Below are 22,828 nucleotides of genomic sequence, written 5' to 3'. Positions count from 1 at the left end.
TGATGGGTTGTTGTTTCTTTTTTAATACCACTGTATATAGCAGTGCAAAAAATAGTGTGACTCCACCTGACACAAATCCCTGAGAGCTGGTATAATGCCTTTAGTGAGCTGGATAGACAACATGAAGACAGGAGAAGAATACTGTGCTGAGATCCAGAGGCCCTGCTCTCTGGCATTGGGCAATCACACCCAGGAGAGCTCTATGACTTACTAGCAAAAACCAACAACCCCAACAGGCCTCCCTAGCAACCAGTTCAAAGCTCAGGGTTAATGCATAGGGACATATTTTAGTGTTGAGCATGGTAGGTCACACCTGTAATCTAAGCAGAAGGGAAGCTGAGGCAGATGGATCAGGCAGGGTTTGAGGCCAACCTGAGCTATATAGAGAGAACATGTCTGAAAAAACAAATGGGCTGAAGATACAGCTCAGCAGGCATATTGCTTTACCAGCATGCACAATTCCCCCAGCATAGTATAAAACATGTCATGGTAGTGTGTGCTTATAGACCTAGGGGAAGAAAAACATGAAGTTCAAGATCATGCTTAAATATGCACTGAGTTGGAGGATAGCCTGAGCTAGGTGAAGCTCTGTCTCAATTATAATAAATTAGTTTAATAAAAGGAAATAGGAAAAGGAGGAGGAGGAGGAGGAGGAGGAGGAGGAGGAGGAGAAGGAGAAGAAGAAGAAGAAGAAGAAGAAGAAGAAGAAGAAGAAGAGGAAGAGGAAGAGGAAGAGGAAGAGGAAGAGGAGGGGAGGAGGAGGAGGAGGGGGAGGAGGAGGAGGAGGAAGAAAGAAGAAGAAAGAAGGAACAAAGTAGTTTAAAACATGAGGCCCCTAAAGACTATATGTAAGTCTCTAAATTTTTTAGGCTCCATGGATGTGGATATGTCCTTATCACTTCAGAAAATCATCAAAAAAAAAAAAATCATTGCCCAGTGATGTGTCTCTCCACTAGGCAAACCGATGTTCCACAAGACATCAACCTCCATTTGGAGCATAAATTAAAAACTTGTGCTTTGCCTTATAGCTTGTACAAATCCATGCTGGAATTCCCAGCACTTGCCATGCATCCTGCAGTTGCCAGCAGAGGCCAGGGATCTCTACTACTCTTCCACTCCCACTGCCCACCTCCCATTGATCAGTACAATCTGCCGCTTCCACCTTCTAAATGTCTAGCATCCATATTCATGCCAACTTCTCCCATTTGTACAATAGAAACTCAGCTAGCATTCTCTCCTACTGGGAAGAAGGCCTTCCTGCTAGCCCCAGAGCCTTTACTCCTGGAGCTCTCCCACTTCTGAAGTGGTTTACCCAAGTTTTGAATCTCCCATGTCCCTTCCCTTTAGGTGCACTCAAGGAAGCCTCTGGGATCTGAAGATGAAGTTGGTTCCCATCTAATAGTCTTGCACATTATTCTCCTTCACAATACCAATTTCAAGCCTACTTAACTAACATGGCATTTTCTGCATAAAGTCAGATTTACCCACATGCCTGTTTCTAAGATGCAGAATTCTACCAGGCTCATGAGAAGTATCCAGTAGTAGTTATTACACAAGGACACATGGATTTCTAAGGATTTGAAGCATCAAAACCCACCCTTTGAGACCAGTAAGGTCTGAGAAAGGTTTGGTATTCACATGGTATTTGTGAATGTCAAACTAGTCGATTGGCAGCATAAGCAGCAATCAGAATCCCCACTATACCCAAAGGTGCTTGTGATGTGAACAGATTCTCATGTGTCTCTATGTGTTAAATTGTTCTCTTGCCAAATGACATAACTCAGTGTACCCAATCATATCCAGGGTTGCTGTAAGATGACAGAGCTATAGTGATGACGCACCATGTGAATGTTATGCCAAGTAGCATTGGGAGAACTGTATCAAGGCACACAGCATTCCTGAAGGGGCTCTGTAAAAGCAGCAGCAGTTAGTGGGATTGTTCTGAGAAGCCCATAGTTGCTCACTGCATGGTTAAATTAACAATGTAAGTTAATGACCTATCTGATGTGATTATATGCACGATGTTAGGTTTTACAACTGGCTTCAGATGCCGTGTAATGAAATTTCAGTTTGCCAATGAAAATTGTTCACTGCAATAGAATCACTGCTTCATTTTGCAAATTAAAAAATGATTGGATTAAGCTGAAATATTTCACATTTGCCATACAGTTGGGATGGCATCTGACTGGAAGGAATCTTTCCACAGAGCTGAAGGCTTCCATTCACATCATCTAGGCTTTGATAAGGGCTGAAGTGAGCCATTTTATCTCTCAGCATTACTGAAAACACCAGAGCACTTGGTGAGCCCTGTATCCTCTAGCACCATGGTGTGGGTATGTCAGTATCAAGTGGTAACCAAGGAAGAAAGGTGTTTACAAAGAAGAGAAGGGAAATAAGAGTGTCATCAAGCTGGGTCTCATATGATGCTTGTTCAAGAGAAGTTTGGTGCTTGACATGGAGTGGGGCTCAGTAACGGTGCTTGAACAATGGACACACCTATGACGTCCAGAAATGACATTAGAGGTAATCCAAGTCATTAGTGGCATTTGGAGTTCTGCTTCAACTCTTCATTTTACAAGACTGCAGCTTCTCTCTGAAGAAAACTACCACTCATGCCCTTGCTCTTAAAGCAGTCCTACACATGCATCAACACCATTTTGGGGTAGCATTTCCCCAGTGCAGAAGAACCAAATCTAGTTTGAAAGTTGGGCACTCGAAAGTTAAGTCCCAAGAGAGTGATTCACTGAAGGTTGCACAGTAGTCCCAGCAGTAGTTACAAATACTGATGCTTGTGAAGAGCATTGTAGTGGAAATCAATGGCAACTACATTGAGCTGCTACACCTGAGGCCTTGCCATAGTGCCTATCACTATAGATGAGAAGCTGTTTGGCATCCATGATTTATAAATCGGTTATTAGTTTTTAGTGACTTTTTTCCCTCCAGCATAACATCTTAGTGAGGACTTTGGTCAGATCATAGTAAAACAGACAGACATTATAATAGCTGCCCACCACTGGGACTGTTAAATAAGAAAATGTGAGCAAGCTCACCTCTAATACTGTTACTAAACGGCTTATGTGAATTAGCTTTCAAAAGCAATACTTTCCATATTCTTTACATATTTTGGAGGGATTTGAGTTCATTGCAATTATTGCTCACCCTAAAAGCATGGAGAATTACAGGTAACAAGATCAGACTTGCTTTAGCTTAAAGTGAGCCACATTTAAACCAAAGTTATCAAGGGTGGAAAACTCATGTTTATTCCCTTGGTTTCAAAAACCAATGAATGTTTCATCTATTTTAATGTGAAAGCAAGGTCTAAAGGAAAATGATTTTAAATTGTTAGCAGTATGAATAAATGGAAAGAGAGATGGGATCTTTGACCAAAACAATTATTTCAATAAGAAATGTGAAAATGTGCAGTTACTTTAACTCACCCAGGATCATAGATGAGGCCACAACATCTGCCCCAACACTGGAACCCCAGGATCCAGGGACACAGGAACCCTCTGCACACAGAACTGACTGGGAATCAGGGCAGATGACTCAGCAGGAAGGTCAGAAGGATGCAAGGGGACAATGCTGGTGGGTTTTTTAATTCAAGAGGTACGGTGGCTGGCCCAGGAGCAGTCATCCCCTCTGCACACAGAACTGCACCCAGGGGCATGGGTTCCTTCCAGTCTGAGCTGGTACCCTGAGCAGACTTTGGGCTCTGGCTCTGCACCCAGTCCCACAACACCCAGAGGAAGTGCTACTCCTAGGTGCTCTAACACACCCAGGATCACTGAATCTTGGAAGCATGGTCACACCAGGGGCAGCTGGACTCTGAGGAGATCTGAGACAACCAGGATCACAGGAGAGACAGGATTCAGTCAGAGATAGCAAGGGGAGGTAGCACTAGAGTTAACCAGATGGTGAGAGGCATCAGCAGAACCCAGTTCTCCCACCAGTCCTGGATACCAGATCATACTGGAAAAGCAAGACTCTGATTTAACAACACTTCTCATGACGATGATAGAGGACTTTAAGAAGGACATAAATAACTCCCTTAAAGAAATACAGGAGAACATGGGGAAACAGATAGAAAACTTTCAAGAAGAAACACAAAAATCCCTTAAAGAATGACAGCACAAACAAACAGGTAAATAAATTGAACAAAACCATTGAGGATCTGAAAAGGGAAATAGAAAAAATAATGAAATCACAAAAGGAGATAACCCTGAAGAAAGAAAACATAGGTAAGAGTTCAGGAGTCATAGATGAAAGCATCAACAAAAGAATAAAAGAGATAGAAGAGAAAATCTCAGGTGCAGAAGATACCATAGAAAACATTGACACTACAGTCAGAGAAAATGCTAAAAGCAAAATGCTCCTAACCCAAAACATCCAGGAAATCCAGGACACAATGAGAAGACCAAACCTAAGGATAATAGGTATAGAAGAGAGTGAAGATTCCCAATTTAAAGGGCCAGTAAATATCTTCAACAAAATTATAGAAGAAAACTTCCCTAACCAAAAAGAAGAGATGCCAATAAACATACAAGAAACCTACAGAACTTCAAGTAGACTGGAACAGAAAAGAAATTCCTCCCTTCACATAATACACAAAACACCAAATGCACAAAACAAAGAAAGAATACTAAAAGCAGTAAGGGAAAAAAGTAATGTAACATATACAGGTAGACTTCTCACCAGAGAGTATAAAAGCTGGAAGATACAGGGCAGATATTGTATAGATTTTAAGAGAACACAAATGCCAGCCCAGGCTACTATACCGAGCAAAACTCTCAATTTCCATAGATAGAGAAACCAAGATATTCCACGGCAAAAACAAATTTACACAATATCTTTCTACAAATCCAGTCCTACAAAGGATAATAGATGGAGAACTCCAACACGAGAAGGGAAACTACACCCCAGAAAAATTAAGAAATTAATCTTTCAACAACCAAAAGAAAACAGCTATACAAACAAAATTCCATCTCTAACAACAAAAATATCAGGAAACAGCAATCACTTTTCCTTAGTATCTATTAAGACAAATGGACTCAATTCTCCAATAAAAAGACATAGACTAACAGACTGGCTACATAAACAGGAGCCAGCATTTTGCTGCATACAGGAAATGCACCTTAATGACAAAGACAGATACTACCTCAGAGTAAAAAGCTGGAAAAAATTTTCCAAGCAAATTGTCGCAAGAAACAAGCTGGAGTAGCCATTCTAATATTGAATAAAATTGACTTTCAACCAAAAGTTATCAAAAAAGATAAGGAAGGGCACTTCACACTCATCAAAGGAAAAATTGTCCAAGATGAACTCTCAGTTCTGAACATCTATGCTCCTAATGCAAGGGCACCCACATTCATAAAAGAAACTTTACTAAAGCTCAAAGCACACATTGGACCTCACAAATAATAGTGGGAGTCTTCAACATCCCAATATCATCAATGAACAGATCATGGAACCAGAAACTAAATAGAAACACAGTGAAACTAATAGAAGTTATGAACCAGATGGTTTAACTATCTGTAGAACATTTCATCCTAACTCAAAAGAATATACCTTCTCAGCACCTCATGGTACCTTCTCCCAAACTGAGCTTATAATTGGTCACAAAACAGGCCTCAACAGATACAAGAAGATTGAAATTATCCCATGTATCCTATTAGATCACCACAGACTATAAGGTCCGTCTTCAATAACAGCAAAAACAATGGAAATCCCACATACACATGGAAGCTGAGCAATGCTCTACTCATTGATAACTTAGTCAAGGAAGAAATAAATAATGAAATTCAAGACTTTTTAGAATTTAAAAAAAATGAGGACACAACATACCCAAACTTATGGGACACAATGAAAGTAGTGCTAAGTGGAAAACGTATAGCTCTAAGTGCCTCCAAAAAGATACTGAAGAGAGCATACACTAGCTTAACAAAATCAGAAATGAAAATGGAGACATAACAACAGAAACTGAGGAAAAACAAAAATTATCAGATCCTACTACAAAAACCTATACTTAGCAAAACTGGAAAATCTTGATAAAATAGACAATTTTATGGACAGATACTAGGTACCAAAGTTAAGTCAGGATCAGATAACCATCTAAACAGTCTCATAACCCCTAAAGAAATAGCAGCAGTCATTAAAAGTCTCCCTACCAAAAAAAGCTCAAGACCAGATAGTTTTATTGCAGAATTCTATCAGACCTTCAAATAAGACCTAATACCAATATTCTTTAAACTATTGTACAAAATAGAAACAGAAGGAACTCTATCCAATTAGTTTGTGAAGCCACAATTATGCTTATACCTAAGCCACACAAAGATCCAAAAAAGAAAGAGAACATCAGATCAATTTCCCTTATGAATATCTATGCAAAAATACTCAACAAAATTCTCACATACTAAATCCAAGAATACACCAATATAATCATCCATCTTGCAAAATGTAATCTACAGATTCAATGCAATCACCATCAAAATTCCAACTCAACTCTTCATAGAGTTAGAAAGAACAATTTGTAAATTCATTTCAAATAACAAATAACTCAGGATAGGGAAAATTATTCTCAACAATAAAAGAACTTCTGGGGGAATCACCATCTCTGAACTTAAGCTGTATTACAGAGCAATAGTGATAAAAATTGAATGGTATTGATAAAGAAACAGGCAGGAAGATCAATGGAATAGCATTGAAGATCCAGAACCGAACCCACATACCTATGGTCACTTGATTTTTTGATAAAGGAGCTAAAACCATCTAGTGGAGAAAAAAGACAGCATTTTCAACAAATGGTGATGGTTCAACTGGAGGATAGCATGTAGAAAAATGCAAATTGATCCATTCTTATCTCCTTGTACAAAGCTCAAGTCTAAATGGATCACAGACCTCCACATAAAACCAGAGACACTGAAACTAATAGAAAGTGGGGGAAGAACCTCGATCACATGCGCACAGTGAGATTTTCCTGAACAGAACACCAATGGCTTATGCTCTAAGATCAAAAATTGACAAATAGGACTTCATAAAATTTCAAAGCTTAAGGCAAAGGACACTGTCAATAGGACAAAACAGCAACCATCAGTTTGGGAAAAGATCTTTACCAATCCTACATTTGATAGGGGGCTAATATCCAATATATACAAAGAGCTCAAGAAGTTAGACTCCAGAGCATCAAGTAACCCTATTGAAAACGGGGTACATAGCTAAACAAAGAATTCTCAACTGAGGAATATCAAATGACTGGGAAGCACCTAAAGAAATGTTCAACATCCTTACTCATCAGGGAAATGCCAATCAAATCAACCTTGAGATTTCATCTCACACCAGTCAAAATGGCTGAGACCAAAAATTCAGGTGACAGCAGATGCTGGCAAGTATGTGGAGAAAGAGGAGTATTCCTCCATTGATTATGGTATTGCAAGCCATTACAACTACTCTGGAAGTGAGTCTGGAGGTTCCTCAGAAAATTGATATTGTATTAACTGTAGACCCAGATATACCTCTCCTGGGCATATACTCAGATGTTTCAGTTGGTAATAAGGACACATGCTCCACTATGTTCATAGCAGCCTTATTTATAATAGCCAGAGGCTAGAAAGAACCCAGATGTCCCTCAACAGAGGAATGGATACAGAAAATGTGATATATTTACAAAATGGAGTACTACTCAGCTATTAAAAAATGAATTCATAAAATTCTTAGGCAAATGGATTGAACTAGAAAATATCATCCTGGGTGAGGTAACTCAATCACAAAAGAGCACAAATGGTATGTACTCACTGTTAAGTGGATATTAGCCCAAATGCATGGAATACCCAAGATACAATTCACAGATCACATGAAGCTCAAGAAGAAGGAAGACCAAAGTGTGGATACTTCAGTCCTTCCTAGAAGGGGGAACAAAACATCCACTGGAGGAAATACAAAGACAAGTGTAGAGCATATACTGAATGAAAGGCCATCCAGAGACTGCCTTACCTGGCAATCCATCCCATATACAGTCACCAAACACAGACACTATTGTGGATGCCAAGAAGTGCATGCTGACAGGATCCTGATATAGCTGTCTCCTGAGAGGCTCTGTCAGAGCCTGACAAATATAGAGGTGGATGCTTGCAGCCAACCATTGTACTGAGCACAGGGTGCCCAATGGAAGAGTTGGAGAAAGAATTTAAGGAGTTGTAGGGGTTTGCAATCCCATAGGAAGAACAACAATATCAACCAACCAGACTCCCCAAAGCTCCCAGGGACTAAACCTCCAACCGAGAAGTACACATGAAGGGACCCATGGCTCTAGCCACATAGGTAGCAGAGGATGGTCTTTTCAGGCATAAATGGGAGAAAAGGCCCTTGTTCCTGTGAAGGCTTGATGCCCTAGTGTAGAGGAATGTTAGGGCAGTGAGTTAAGAGTGGGTGAGTGGGTGAGGACACACCCTCATAGAAGCAGAGGGATGGGGAATGGCATAGGGGGGTTGCAGAAGGGAAATCAGGAAAGGGGATAACATTTGAAATGTAAAAAAAGAAAATATCCAATAAAAAAAAGAAATGTGGAAACAGCAGTCCAATAGAAAAATAAATCTTCTCCATTAAATTTTCAATGCAACAGTCTTCTCTTCATGTAGAACTGGTTCTCATGTCCTACCCAGTAGTAACTCGTAACAAAAGATTTTATTTTATTTATTTATTTTTTGAGCCAGTAAATCTCCTGCTCCTTGCAGGGAAAATGAACTAGCTGCTTTAAAGCCTATTTCTCCATTCAAGAAGAAATTATAAAACCTCAGTGCCAAAAGATAAATAAACATTATTTTATGACCACATTACACTCTGAAAAAAAATCTCAAAAAATATAAAAAGCCATCTGGAGCCAGGCATAATGGCAAAAGTCTATATCAGAGCATTCAGGAGATAGAGGCAGGGGTATCATGAGTTCTGGGATAGCCTCGGCAGGAAGACCTGTCTTAGAAAACAAAACAACACAAACAAAGAAAAATAAAACTTAATATAATACACAAATTGTTCACTGCTCTTAGATTTACATAGCAGCTTCCTCCCTTAAGGATTTAAACTGATTTACTCCCCTTGTACCAAAAGGTCTCATTCCAAAGGGACTGGGGGCTCTTATCTGACTTTGTTGATTGACAGTAGGATGAACAGATTCTCCAAAGCCATGGAGACAGCACCAAGGCTGTTGCTTGCACTTTGCATTTTCAAAATTTATTAAGGTTTTCTTTTTTTGTACTTACAGTTTGTAAAGGACCCATTAATGGAGCAATTTTGTAAGTAAGAAACCTGGAGTTCCAGGACTAGAGCTTATTAGTTTTAGAATTGGGCATAAAATATCAGTTATTAGACCCTAAGGTCAGGATTCATGTGCAAATTACAGAACTTAGTAGTCTATGTTGATATTGCTTTTGGGATAACAGAATGTGTGTGTGTGTGTGTGTGTGTACATGTATGCATATGTGTGTTGCAGCAACATTTAACTTCCCTCTCTATGCTATATTTCTGGTTTTCACTCATTTCTGACTATCTTTCTACTGTATCCTTGCCTGCAGTCTTTAATCCCGCTTGGTTGTATGACCATTATACCTAAACACACACACACACACACACACACACACACACACACACACACACACACACCATCAATCTCTGCCTGTCAGTATCTATTTAAGTTTCTTTCTTTTTTCTATGCTATCTCCATTTGCTGGAGTTCCATACATCACATTTTAGCCCACTTGAGATACCCATACTTCTGAGGGGAACAGTTGTATGGGTGAGAGTCGGGCCTTGGTTTCATTTACAATCATACCAGATATTTAGGGCCCCCTTGCAAGGTAGATGGTAGAACACTGAAGACTCAGAGTGCAGGTGTGGGGCGAGGTGACAGAAGCTCTGACTCTTTGGTCTTATTCATGTAGAAGCAGAATGTCGGGTGCTTCTTCATCCTGGGAAGCTCCAAGAGGAAGCCCTAGCTGCTCAAGAGAACCCCATCCCTTGCTGTGTTTTCCAGGTTTCTTCCTGCTGAGAATCCTCCAGCATGCAGTAGTTCCATAGCATTCCTGCTCAAACCCAATCCGAAGTCACATTTAGATGCCCATGTACCCATGAACACAGTTCCTGAATTTCCACTGCATCCTGATGCTCTGACACTGTGTTCATGTTCATATTTTTTTCTTACTAAGAAAATGCTTTTATAGTCTCTATTATTTACTTCATATATGTTTAGATCTGTTTTAGGGATCCTCTAGGAACACATGAGTCATGCCCGCCAGGGAAGCAGGTAGGCTAATGGCAGATCTTCATCTCTCCCTCCTCTCTTCCAAATCCAACCTCCCAGTCTCAGTCCCATCTCTGTAGCAGACTACCTGCAGTGAACTCCCTGCCCCAATCCCAGGACACTAAGCAGATCCTGGTGGAACACCTTACTTTCTACCTTCCCGTGGACTCTCTCAACCACCAAACCCAACCCATCCCCATTCTTAAATGTCAGCTCTCACTACTTAGAAAAACATGTTACCCAGCTGCCAAATCTATCTTCATCCAGAAGTCCCAACCAAGCAACACACAGCTACCACACTCTCCTAAGAACAAGACATGGCAATAGAAATCAAGGAACAAAACACCCACTCAATAAAGACAGTCTTCCCAAAACCAGGTGACTAGACATCAGTGTAAAAACACAACCAACAATAGCTAGGAAAGTATGTCTCCACTAGAGCCTAGACATCCTACCCCAGCAGATCTTGATGATTGCAAATACCTGAAGCACAAGCCAAAGAAGTTAAAATACCCTTTATAAATATGATAAAGGTCCTCAAAGAGGAAATTAATAATCTCTTAAAGAAATCTATGAGAACACAAATGACTGGATAGAAATGAATAAAACAGTTCAAGACATGAAAGTGGAAATAGAATCAATAACGAAGCCTGAAATGAGGGAAATCTGTAAACAAAAATGTTGGAACTCAAATAGGAATTCCAGAGGCAAGCCTCACCAACAGAATATAAAACATGGAAGAGAGAATCTCAGGCATTGAAGGCACTGCATAAGAACTGGATACCTCTGTCAAAGAAAATGTTAAACCTTAAAAAAAATAGCATAAAACATCCAGAAAATCTGGGACACTATGAAAAGACCAAATGTACAAGTACTAGGAGAAAAAAAAATACTTAGGTTAAAAAAAGAGGCAGGCGGATTTCTGAGTTCGAGGCCAGCCTGGTCTACAAAGTGAGTTCCAGGACAGCCAAGGCTACACAGAGAAACCCTGTCTCGAAAAACCAAAAAAAAAAAAAAAAAAAAAAAATATTTTCACTAAAATCAAAAAAGAGATTTTCCATAACCTGAAGAGATACCTGTCAAGCTTCAAGGAACACACAGAACACCAAATAAGAAATTCTCATTGCATAATAACCAAAACACTAAATGTAAAAAACAAAGAAAGAATATTAAAAGCTGTAATATAAAAAGACGAGGCAACAAAAAACACAGGCCAATTATAACACCTAAAATAATTCTGAATACTTAAAGAACTGTTGGAGTTATCACCATCCCTGACCTCAAACTGTACTACAGAGCTAATAGTAATAAAAACTGGATGGGTCTGACAAAAAAACAGCCACACTGATTGATGGAATGGAATTGAAGACACAGACATGAAGCCAAACACTGGAAAAAAGACAGAATCTTCAACAAATAGTGCTCGTCAAGTTGGATATCTGCATGTAGAAGAATCCAAATAGATCCATACTTATCTGGTACAAAGCTCAACTCCAAATGAATCAACAACCTCCACAAAAAAACAAAAACAAAAACAAAACAAAACAAAAAACCCAAAAAAAACCAACAACAGCAACAACAACAACAACAACAACAACAAAACCCAACCAGATATTCTGGAACTGATAGAAGAGAAAGTGGACAATATCCTCATAAGAACAGGAAAAGACTTTCTGAACAGGACACACTTAGCACAAGCACCAAGATCAATAATTAACAAATGGGACCTCATGATTCTGGAAGGCTTCTGAAAGGCAAAGGTCACCACCATTCCAACACAACAGCTGGTGACAGAATGCAGAAAGACTTTTACCAACTGCATATCCTGTAGAGGGCTAATATCCAAAATGTAGCAAAAACTTGAAAAATAAGATATCATAAAAATTACAGTTAAAAATTAGTTATAGATGTAAACAAAATTCTCAATAGAGGAATATCAAATGACTGGAAAACAGTTAAAGAAAATATTCAACATCCTTAGTCATTAGGAAAATGCAAATCAAAACTACCATGAGATATCATTTTACACACATTAGAATGGTTAATCTCAGAAACAAGTGACAGCTCATGCTGGGAAAGATGTGGAGTAAGGAGGACACTCATCCATTGCTGGTGGGAGTGGAAACCTATATAGTTATTACGATAATCAATGTAGTGATTCCTCAGGGAGATGGGTCTACCTCACAATCCTGCTAAATAACTCAGGCATATTCCCAATGGACACCTCACCCTACTACAGAGACACTTGCTCATTCATTGCTGCTATATTCATAGTAGCCAGAATTGGAAACAATCTATATGTTCCTTAACAGAAGAATGGTTAAAGGAAATGTGGTATATTTACACAATTGAATATTACCCAGGTGTTTAAAAAATGAAATCCACAGGTAAGGAAAAAAAATCATCTTGAGTGAGGTAGCCCAGAAAAACAAATATGATATGTGCTCAGCTATATGTGAACATTAGCTGCTAAGTTAATGATAGCCATAGAACCACAGAGATTATGTATAGAGTAAGGGACTAGGGGTGGAGGGGAACAGATAGAGCTTTATAGAAAAGAGAAACAGAATAGGTAGTTATGGATGGATTGGGGGAGGAACTCAAATGAGAGGATCAAGAGGAGAAGGTAGGAAGAGGGGGATGAGGGGGAGAATATGAAGACAGGTAGCTAAAATGAAGGGGCAATTGAAGGGTAGTATAGAAGCGTAATACAGTAGATGCTTTCTAAAATAAAGGCACATATGAAGGCTAGTTAAATAAAATTTCCAAATAACATGGGAGCCAAAGCTGAGCTGAACTTCTTTTGTCATCAAATGAAGCTTCCAATACCAAAAGTGGGTTTTATCTAATTGAGTTGTTGGCCAAAGTAGTTCTAAGGGAAACCTCAAACAACCCAAGCTGTTGCCAAGCTGTTATGGTTGTTCTCCATAAACTGATGGCAAGGCCCCATTGCTAAGGGCAACACCTACACAACTCACCGAACATGGAGAAAACAAAGCTATTGCCTACATACAGCCTTCACCTCCATATTTTTGTCTTTGGTACAGGAAGGTACTCTGCATTCTACCAAAAGAGAAATGTAAGTACTTTGTGGCAACCCAGCCTTAAAGTGTTTAACCCAAAACTATTCCTGTCCAAAGGAAAGAAGAGACTGAATGAAGGAAGGGCCATCTGGGGATAGCCCCATCTGGGGATCCATCCAGTCTGTAGACAACAAACACCAACACTGTTGCTATTGCCAAGAGACACATGGTGTGGCTGTTCCTTGGGAGGTTCTGCTAGCAACTGACCAAAGCAGATGTGGATGCTTGGAGCCAACCCTCAGACTGAGCTTGGGGAACCCGGTGGAGGAACTGGGGGAAGGACTGGAAGAGTGGAGAAAGACTGCAACCCCATAGTAAGAACAGTGTCAGCTGGCCAGATCACCAGTGCTCCAGGGACTAGATCACCAACCAAGGGAGGGATCCATAGCTCCAGATACATATGTAGTAGAGGATGGCCTTGTCTGACATCAGTGAGAGGGGAGGCCCATGGTCCTGTGAAGGTTTTGATGTTCCAGCATAGGGGGGATTCTGGAGCAGTGGGGGGTGGGGGGTGGGGAACATCCTCATCGAGGCAAAGGGGAGAGGACACATCGATGTGGGAGGGGGATTGTGGAGGGGTAACCAGGAAGGGGAGTATCATTTGAGATGTAAACAAATGGAATGATTAAAAAAAATAGATATGATGGTGTCACGGTAGCATGAAGTTTGTGGGAGTTATCCACCAATATCTGATTTGACTTAATGTGCACTTTCCAAGATGGAACCCATACTCAAAACTGCTTGTGTGACCAAGAACTGTGGGGCAAGTGGACTATGCCACCAGACAGAAGAACTCGTAAGATAAGGCTGAAGCAGGTTAAAAAAAAAATCCTGGGGAATCTCATAATTGAGAACGACAGGCATTGGAACCAGCTTCCGGCCAGGTTTTAACTGTCCTGGAACACAGAACCATGACACCCACTGAGAAGACCTTGTAGCATAAAAAACCCTAGAGTTCTCCGTGTTAATGAGGTATCTAGATAAGCCTTGAGTGTTGAGCAAATGAGCTTCCCTTCCTGAGCACCCCCTCCTGCAAAAGGGTATTAAATCCCTGTTTCACCCTGAGTACGATGTACATCTGTAGTAAATGAAGCAGTTTGGACAAGCAAGAGATGTCTTCCTTAGCAAGGACAGCAGCAGGAAGAGACCACATCTAAATCTCCTGGAGAAGGCTTTCTCTCTTTAAGCCCCTATGTACTCTAGGCACTCAGAACCAAATCAGATTCTGCCCCATCCTGGCCCAGGAACCCCCTTTCTTGTGCATAGGGGAACCCCCCGACTCCAGGACCACCATTCTCAATTCCTCAAGGTCTTCAGCAGTGTCTGGGTAGACAGGAGTTTGAGAACCACAGCATAAGTCCCAGCCCCCACTGTTTCTTACCCAGTGAGATACGGGTGAGTCCCCCTATCTTGGACTGCGTTTTGCTTTCCCAGAGCAGCATTGGCAGTGCTCGGGCATCCCAGCATTGAGGCAGCCACTCAGCCTGACAAAGAACCTGAGACTAGATTGCCTAGCCACTTAGGGTAAAACCAAGCACCACTGTTCTAAAACACAAAAATAAACAAACAAACCTGTATCACTATAAATACGACTTCTCATAGATCTGTGCCTTGTTCAGACGTTATCAGAGTCGCTTCCTCCTGACGCGGATGGGAGCAACAACAGAGACTCATACACATTATGCTGAGAGTGAGAGTCTTGGAACCCCAACGTCTTTTGTTTTTTTAATTACATATTTTCTTTATTTACATTTCAAATGCTATCCCGAAAGTCCCCTATACCCTCCCCCTGCCCTGCTCCCCAACCCACCAACTCCCACTTCCTAGTCCTGGCATTCCCATGTACTGGAGCATGTGATCTTCCCAAGACCAAGGGCCTCTCCTCCCCTTGACGGCCGACTAGGCCATCCTCTGCTACATATGCAACTAGAGACACAGCTCTGGGGGATACTGGTTAGTTCTCGTGCCTTTTCTTTCGAATCTTTTCCTTCTGTTTGTTTTCTTCTGATGTGCTTTTGTTTCATTTTATTATGTTGTATTTAATCTTATTTTACTATTATTCCCTAGAATCTTGTGGATTTTTTTTTTTAAACAAGAGACAGAAAGTGGATCTGGGGAGGAGGAAAGGAGTTGGAAGGAGCAGAGGGAAAGGAAACCATAATCAGAAAAATCGATATCTAATAAAAGGAAGCACACACAGACACACACACACACACACAGACACACATACATCCATGCACACACATGCACACACGGGTATAGGTGCATATGCACACACATGAGAGATCTGTTTTAAAGACTCACGTGTACTCACTCATGGAACACTTGCTTACTGTATGTAATACCGAAAGTTTGATCCATAGCACCAGGGGAGAAAACAGCTATTTTAGAACCATATAATGCCCTGCTGTTCACAGAATTATGTTGCCTTTATTGCTGAAAATTTATGTTTTCTAAGGCAAAGTGAGTTTCATTATTCACTGTTTTCAGAATTATCTATTCTCATCTGTTTGGCATTTTTTTTTCCAGATAAAATTTACCATTTTATTTTCAAATCTTTACTTTCCTAACTTAAATCACCGGGGACTTTAAAAATTCTGACAACATTTGCTATCGTATTATTAAATATAAAATAAAGCATTTGAGGAAAAAAATCAATACCCTTCCACCAAACTGTTATAGAACTTCAAATGAAACTTTGATTTTAGATATTTGCATTTATTACAGTTGTTGGAAAATATCAATTGGCTGTAAATTATGCTCTTTTTAAAAAAAGTTCAGGGACACTGATGTCAGATAAGCATCATAGGTAGTTTATTGCTGCAAGAAACAAATCAGAAAAAACTAGTATAGCAATTAAGTCAAATGTTATATTTTTGCATACCTATTGTTAATTTTTGATTATGCAATGTCTCCTCAAATAATCCAAAGTATAAACCAACATTTTATTTATTAGTTCTCTTACCTTTTGAGATTATTATATAATTGTTTCATTTTTCCCTTCCCTTTCCATCCTCCAAGCCTTCCCAATACTCCTTTTTGATCTCTTTTTTCAGTCTTGGCCTCTTTTTAAGTAGTTGTTACATACAGAAAAATATACATATGCTGAACTACAACCTGTTCAGTCTGTCTAATGTTACTTGTGTGTATAAGCAAGGCTGACCATTTGCTATTGCATAGGCAATGTATGCACTTGTTCCTAGGCAAGACTTTCTAATCTCAGCATTCTTTAGTTGCCTGTAGTTCTTTGTTTAGAACTCCTGGGCTCTCTTGCTCCTTTCCCTACTAGCATGTCCATTGTTTTCCTTGTTCAGCTTATGTTTAGGCTGTCATGTTGGTGAGACTTTAGTAACTAGCTTCTGACATTCACCATCTCCCCACAAACTCCCTGCTCCTTCGACTCTTAACAGTCTTGGAGTGCACTCTTTCAGTGTTCTCTGAGATTTAGGTGCTGAACTTCTTTTGTGGATGTATGCATTGGGGCTGTGATCCACAGCTCTACATTTTGGTTGGCAGTGGTTTCCTGTATTGGTCCCCTTCTGTTGTAAAAAGAAGTTCTCGTGAGAGCTGAGGGCTACACTTATCTGTGGGAATAATGACAAATATTTAGAGTGAAGTTAGGTATTATATTAATTTAGTAAAATGATGATTGTAGGTTCTTCTTCGAGATCCATGACTTCAGTAGCTCTGAATACTAGGTTTCTAGTACCAGACATGTTTTCACTCTTGTTAAAGAGAGCTGTTGGTTATTGCAAAGGCATGTGTGTCACTATTGCAGACTTTAGGTTATCTTGCTATGCTGGTCATCTTTGTGGTTCATAGGTGTTATATCTGGGCAGGACTTTTAGTTGAGTCCCACTTTGGAAGCTTCCATGGTATCAGAAGGACAATGAAAGCTGGTCCTCAGTGTGACAGCTTTTAGATCAGTTCCAGCTTAGGGACCTCTGGGCTTTGTTTCTAAAGTACATTGCATGTCCAGCAATAAGGGCATACCTTCCACTTCTGGATAGAAACTAAGTGCAAAAGCAGTAGCCTATATTTTCTTTTTAAAAGAATGAGTGACTTTGACCAGAAGCATGAAGAAATGCAGGAAATAATTTTTTTCTAAAGAAATCAAATGTGTAATTTAGATTTCACCCATTTCAAAAATCTTACTCATTTAAAAAGTCCAGATCAGATCTGGAGAGATGGCTCAGAGCTGGCTGCTCTTCTAGAGATTCTATGTTCAAGTCCCAGCAACCACATGGCAACTCATAACCAACTATAACGAGATCTGGTGCCCTCTTCAGGCCTGCAGGCACACATGCAGGCACAACACTGTATACATAGTACATAAATAAATAAATAAATAAATAAATAAATAAATCTTAAGAAAAGAATTCCCCTTAGTGATCATGAAGTCCCCTCTTAGATGTTGACGTAGAATTTGGGGCTGAGTTGGAGTGGAGTAAGTATGGGATGGACAGAGATGGTGCTGGCAGCATTTGGGAGGAGTCAAACCTCCTTCATGGTGTAATACAGTGAGAACATCAATGTCTTCACATTCCTTTTTTCACTGGGCTTGTTTCAGGTGATATGCATGCTCATGGAAAAGTCACTTTCTTGATCAAAGACCATATTTTATAATATTAGGCATAAGAGTCTCCAGAAGAAGAAAATCAGAGTCTGTAAGAATAAAATGTTAACAATAGTAACCTTTTAATGCGATGACTGGCTCTTTCCAGGCCCATGGCTCAAATCCTCTGTGATTTCTAAATTTTCTCTTAACATATGCAGCTTTCAAAAAATAGAGCAACACATTACGAGAGTGTATGAATCTATCAGTCAGGTAAGCTTTTCTCCGGGGAAGTGGATATTTTATAAACAAACCAAAACAACAAAACCTAAGTGCCCCCATTTCAGCAGAGCATAATGAGGTGACCTCATCCCTCAGTTGACTTCTCTCTGCCTAGAGGAGACTTCTGCAGCAGCCTTCAGCTCATTAGCGCTCCCCTCCAGCTATTCACAGGGCAGGAGCACCACTCACCTGCCCACCTGTCAGAGGCTCAGCCTGGAGGCAACTGTGAGTGATTCCAAGAAAAACAGAAATTCTGAATGCCTCCTTCCATGCTTCTAATTGGGCATTCTTCCTGGTTTCTAAAAGTGACACCATGTATTATAAATTCATCTCTGGTACAATGGGATCACCAACAGGAGGTAGGGTCTTTAAGCATGCAGATTTCAGGAATGGAGGGGAGTCCCCTTTAGTCTGACTGCCCCACTGGAGGGACTGCCATTTGGAAAATGCATATTCACACATCATCAATAATCATTTACATTCTGCTGCTTGGAAAGGTGTCCTTCCTGTAGCCATTTGAAAATCTAGCCAGGAGTCCATCATGAGGCTGCAGTACCTTCCATCTGGAAAAGTCTTTTATGGTAGAAAACTGCTGATGTCATTTTAGAGTTTCACTAAACTTTTCTCCCCATGATATTATATTCAGACCATTTCATCCCAGCATCCATACCCTAGGCCTTGATGTTTATATTGTAATGTCTTTGAATACTCCTGCTTCTCCACGGCCCTATCTCTGTGACTGTTAACTGCAGGCTCTGTGGACTTGCAGTATATTTCTGCAGATTCTAGCAACTAGGCTCCTATTGTCCATACAAACGGCAAGTGTGGATCACAAGTTTATCTTATCATTTAATATCTGCCTTCCTCTCTGATCCCTAGCATGGAGGTTGGATCACAAAGTGTGGAGAGCCCACACAAATGTGTAAGAGTAAAAATTTCCCTTTGTTCCCTGGAACTACAGACTATCTGTTGGGGATTGGTTCTAATGATTTTTCTTAATTCAGCTCCCCAAATTATATGGAAATCTATGTGTTCGGACACTGAAGGTCCTGGTCCCCAGTTGGTTTTTGATTGATCAATAAAGAGCCAACTGCCAATGGCTAGGCAGGGTGACAGACACAGGACGTTTTAGGATTCCCAGGCAAGAAATGCAGGGGAGGAAAAAAGAGAATTGCCAAGATGGGGAAACAGAGAGATCAGACTTAAAGGTCCACTGGCATGTAAGAATATGGGAAAGTGGCCCCAACTTTCCCAATTGGGTCTGGGGTAGCAGAGATAAAATATAAATTTAGCAAGTATTGATTCAGAAATACCAGAGGGATGTGTGTGATACCCATGGGAAGGTTTGGAAGTACCTAACCATTGAGCTAGTTAAGGCTATTATTAAATATAAAAGTCATGTGTGTGTGTGTGTGTGTGTGTGTGTGTGTGTGTTCATTCTCAAATCCAGAGTTCTTGGGTGGATGTAGATCTACATGTGTACCCACACCAGCCGGGAGCTCAGAGTGGATTAACTATTTACTGCTATAACTCTTTCTTTAGAACCCCAGCATTGTAGTCTACGGAATACTGTAACTCTCTTACTAAATCTCTTTTGAGGACAACCCATCTCAAGTCTGTATATAAAACCCAGCATCCTTTAACGATAATCTAACAGTTACATAGTAGCCAGTGTGATTGACAGTGGTTTCCAGTTGCCATTTCCTTATACAAATGGGAGGGTTTTTGTTTTATTTTGTATTGGATTTAATCATGACCGAAGAGAAGGAGTGACTGTATGGATCTAGTCCCAGGAAGAGGAACAAGTGGACAGATCCAGTCCTAACAAAGGTTTTTTTTGAGCAGCAGCTGGGTAAGCGTTCTCTCACATGGAAAGAAGGAAACACACACTTAACATCGTTGAAAACAGTCACTGGTTAAGAGTTTTGGTTTGCGTTTTTCACATTTAAATCTCACGGTCTATGATAATACGATATTGAGGAAGGAGTACAGAGATTTTACCAACCTCTCTGCCTGAGAGGTTTTCTGAGGAAGTCTTGCCTGAAGTAAGCTGGGCCCTAACTTGTATTTTTTTATTTATAGAATTCATGAACATGAGAACATTAAGGATAACATTAAAGCAAGTACACATTTCAAAGCACATATTGAAGGAAATGAAAGTTTTCTGATAAAATATTAATTCTGCATTAATTTTGCATCTCTCTTGATGCCTTCCAGCACTAAAACCACACAGCGGGGAGGAACACTTTCAAAAGCTAGAGGAAAACATCTTGTACTTTGGGGGTTTCTATTTCTGGCATCCATATCCTTTTTTTTTTTTAAGACAAAATCCAATTTTCCCCATCTTACGCATACATTTGTTCATTCGGCAGATAAGTATGGAAGGCCTACTTGTACTCAAAGCCTACTGTGCACTCAGACACTTGTTCTCTTTGTCTATGGACTTGTTGGGTACTGAAGGTCATCCTGTCATAGTTTGGAGCATTCCCTCCCTCCATCCCTCCCTCCCTCCTGGCTCTGAAACCTTACTTTAGATGCTATTCCATGCCTCCCTGGTCTTCATCCCTTCCCAATGGGAAGCTTTCTTTGATATCTTGGTTCATCTTAGCTTTATCTATCCCTTTATTCTTTCCATCCTTTCCTCCCCACTATTTCGCTTTCTTGTTTCTTCTTATATATCAATAGGGTGTAGCTAAGGACTTAGAATTGATGAGCCTCCTGCTTCTACATCCTATGGCTAGGAATACAGGAGTACCCAGTTTTATTCAGTGCTAAGGATCAAACCCAGGGCTTGCTGCATGCTAGGCTAGCCCTCTACTAGCTGAGCTCCATCTCGATTCCCCATAGCTAATCCATTTTATTTTTCCTAATTTGTAATAATTCCACAGCCTTATATAGGTGTATAACGGAATTTGCCATTTTTACCCCTCATTCTCCCTCTTCAATTCCTCTAACTTCTACTGGCTCCTTCTCCTTGATGAGTCCCCATCCTACTTTTCTACCTTCTTTTGCTCAGTGGTCCAATGAGCTTAATTAGATTTACTTGTTCAAGGCTGGGTGAGAAGTCACTCAGTACAACATGAACAACCTATGGTCATACCACTGAAGAAAGTGACATTACGTCCCTAAAGACATGTTGCTGCAAATAGCCCCTCTAGATGTGGTCAGGGCTCTTTCCTTGTCCATGATAAAATGCTGATGGCCCCACCATTGTCTTGTGCAGGCAAACACTACTGTAATGACTTCATGGTACAATGGCCACATCATGTCCAGGAGACATCTTTTCATAGGATGTTTTCCTTCCTCAGCTCTTCCATTCTTTCCAGCCCCTCTTCCATGATACTTCCTGAACCTTGGAGGGGTTCTTATTGTTGTCCCAGTGGGCCAAGCATGCTGCCACCACTTGTTCTTAGCACTTCGGCCACTTGTGCATCAGCCACTTCGTGTTTTAGTAAGTGGCTTCTTTGATTATGTCTAAATGTACGACATACCTAGAAGGTAGTTTGGCAACAGAACAGTTTAGACTAATGATAATGGTTAAGTTCTCTTCTAGACCCTCAGACTGCCCCAGCCTAAGAGCAGTTGGCCCCTGATCTTATTATTAATGGGAGATTACTCTGTCATTTATCTTCCCCTCTTCACAGTCAGACTGTGAACATCAATCTACAGTCACAGTTTCCAGCTTTCTGGTCTCATCCATTCCTCTATCTGTCCCTCGGGGATAGATCCCTTTATAACGGTCACCAAAGTGGAATTGCTTGGCTGCCCTGGACTCTTACTTTAATAATTGCAGCAGGCAGTGCTGTTACTAAGCACTTTCTTCTTGAGTTCTCTCTTCCTGTGCTTTATTTGACTTCTCTCCCAGCTACCTCTTCCCCCAGCTGGCCCTTTCTCCTGTCTTTTGTGGACAAGTCATAGAATGATGAGAAGAGACACGGGGAGATGACTAGACAGAGTATCCTTAAGCAATAGTCCCCTAAAAAAATTGTGCTAAGGTGGCCTGGGGGTGAATGAAGGACAGGGTTAGAGACAGGGTGGTTAAGAGCACCCAAGGAATATCAGATTCAGCTCTGAGTATCTTAATTAAAATGGATTCTACAGATAGGAAACAGCTTTAGGAACCCCCACTCCAGTTGTCAGGGGACCCACATGGACACTGAGCTGCACATCAGCTGCATATGTACTGGAGGCCTCAGCACATATTTATGCAGTGGCAAGATAAAAATCTTCTATTTTTAGTTCTTCAAAATTGATTTCTTTGTAGATTCAAGTCCTTAGCACTTATTTTTATACTCTTCCAAACTTCAAGAAAAAGTCACATTCTGTCACCATTTCTATTTTCTTTCTTTCCTCTCTCCCTTCCTTCCTCTCTCCCTTCCTTCCTTCCTTCCTTCCTTCCTTCCTTCCTCTCTCCCTTCCTTCCTTCTTTCCTCCCTCCCTCGCTTCCTTCCTTCCTTCCTTCCTTCCTTCCTTCCTTCCTTCCTTCCTCTCTCCCTTCCTTCCTTCTTTCCTTCTTTCCTCCCTCCCTCCCTCCCTTCCTTCCTCTCTTCCTTCCTTCCTTCTTTCCTTCCTTCCTTCCTTCCTTCCTCCCTTCCTTCCTTCCTTCCTTCCTTCCTCCCT

The 22,828-nt window shown here is 40.6% G+C and overlaps 1 protein-coding gene across 1 annotated transcript in view; it reads right to left on the bottom strand.

Annotated features, from left to right (window-relative positions):
• The window catches only part of Slc35f1 (solute carrier family 35 member F1), a 415,554-nt gene that overhangs the window by 48,439 nt on the left and 344,287 nt on the right, over nt 1–22,828 (bottom strand). The gene's annotated exons all lie outside the window — the stretch shown is intronic.

This window comes from Mus caroli, chromosome 10 (assembly GCF_900094665.2).
Source record: "Mus caroli chromosome 10, CAROLI_EIJ_v1.1, whole genome shotgun sequence".
Lineage (NCBI taxonomy): Eukaryota > Metazoa > Chordata > Mammalia > Rodentia > Muridae > Mus > Mus caroli.
The sequence above is the reverse complement of the archived record's forward strand: the minus strand, read 5'-3'. Positions and strand labels throughout refer to the sequence as shown.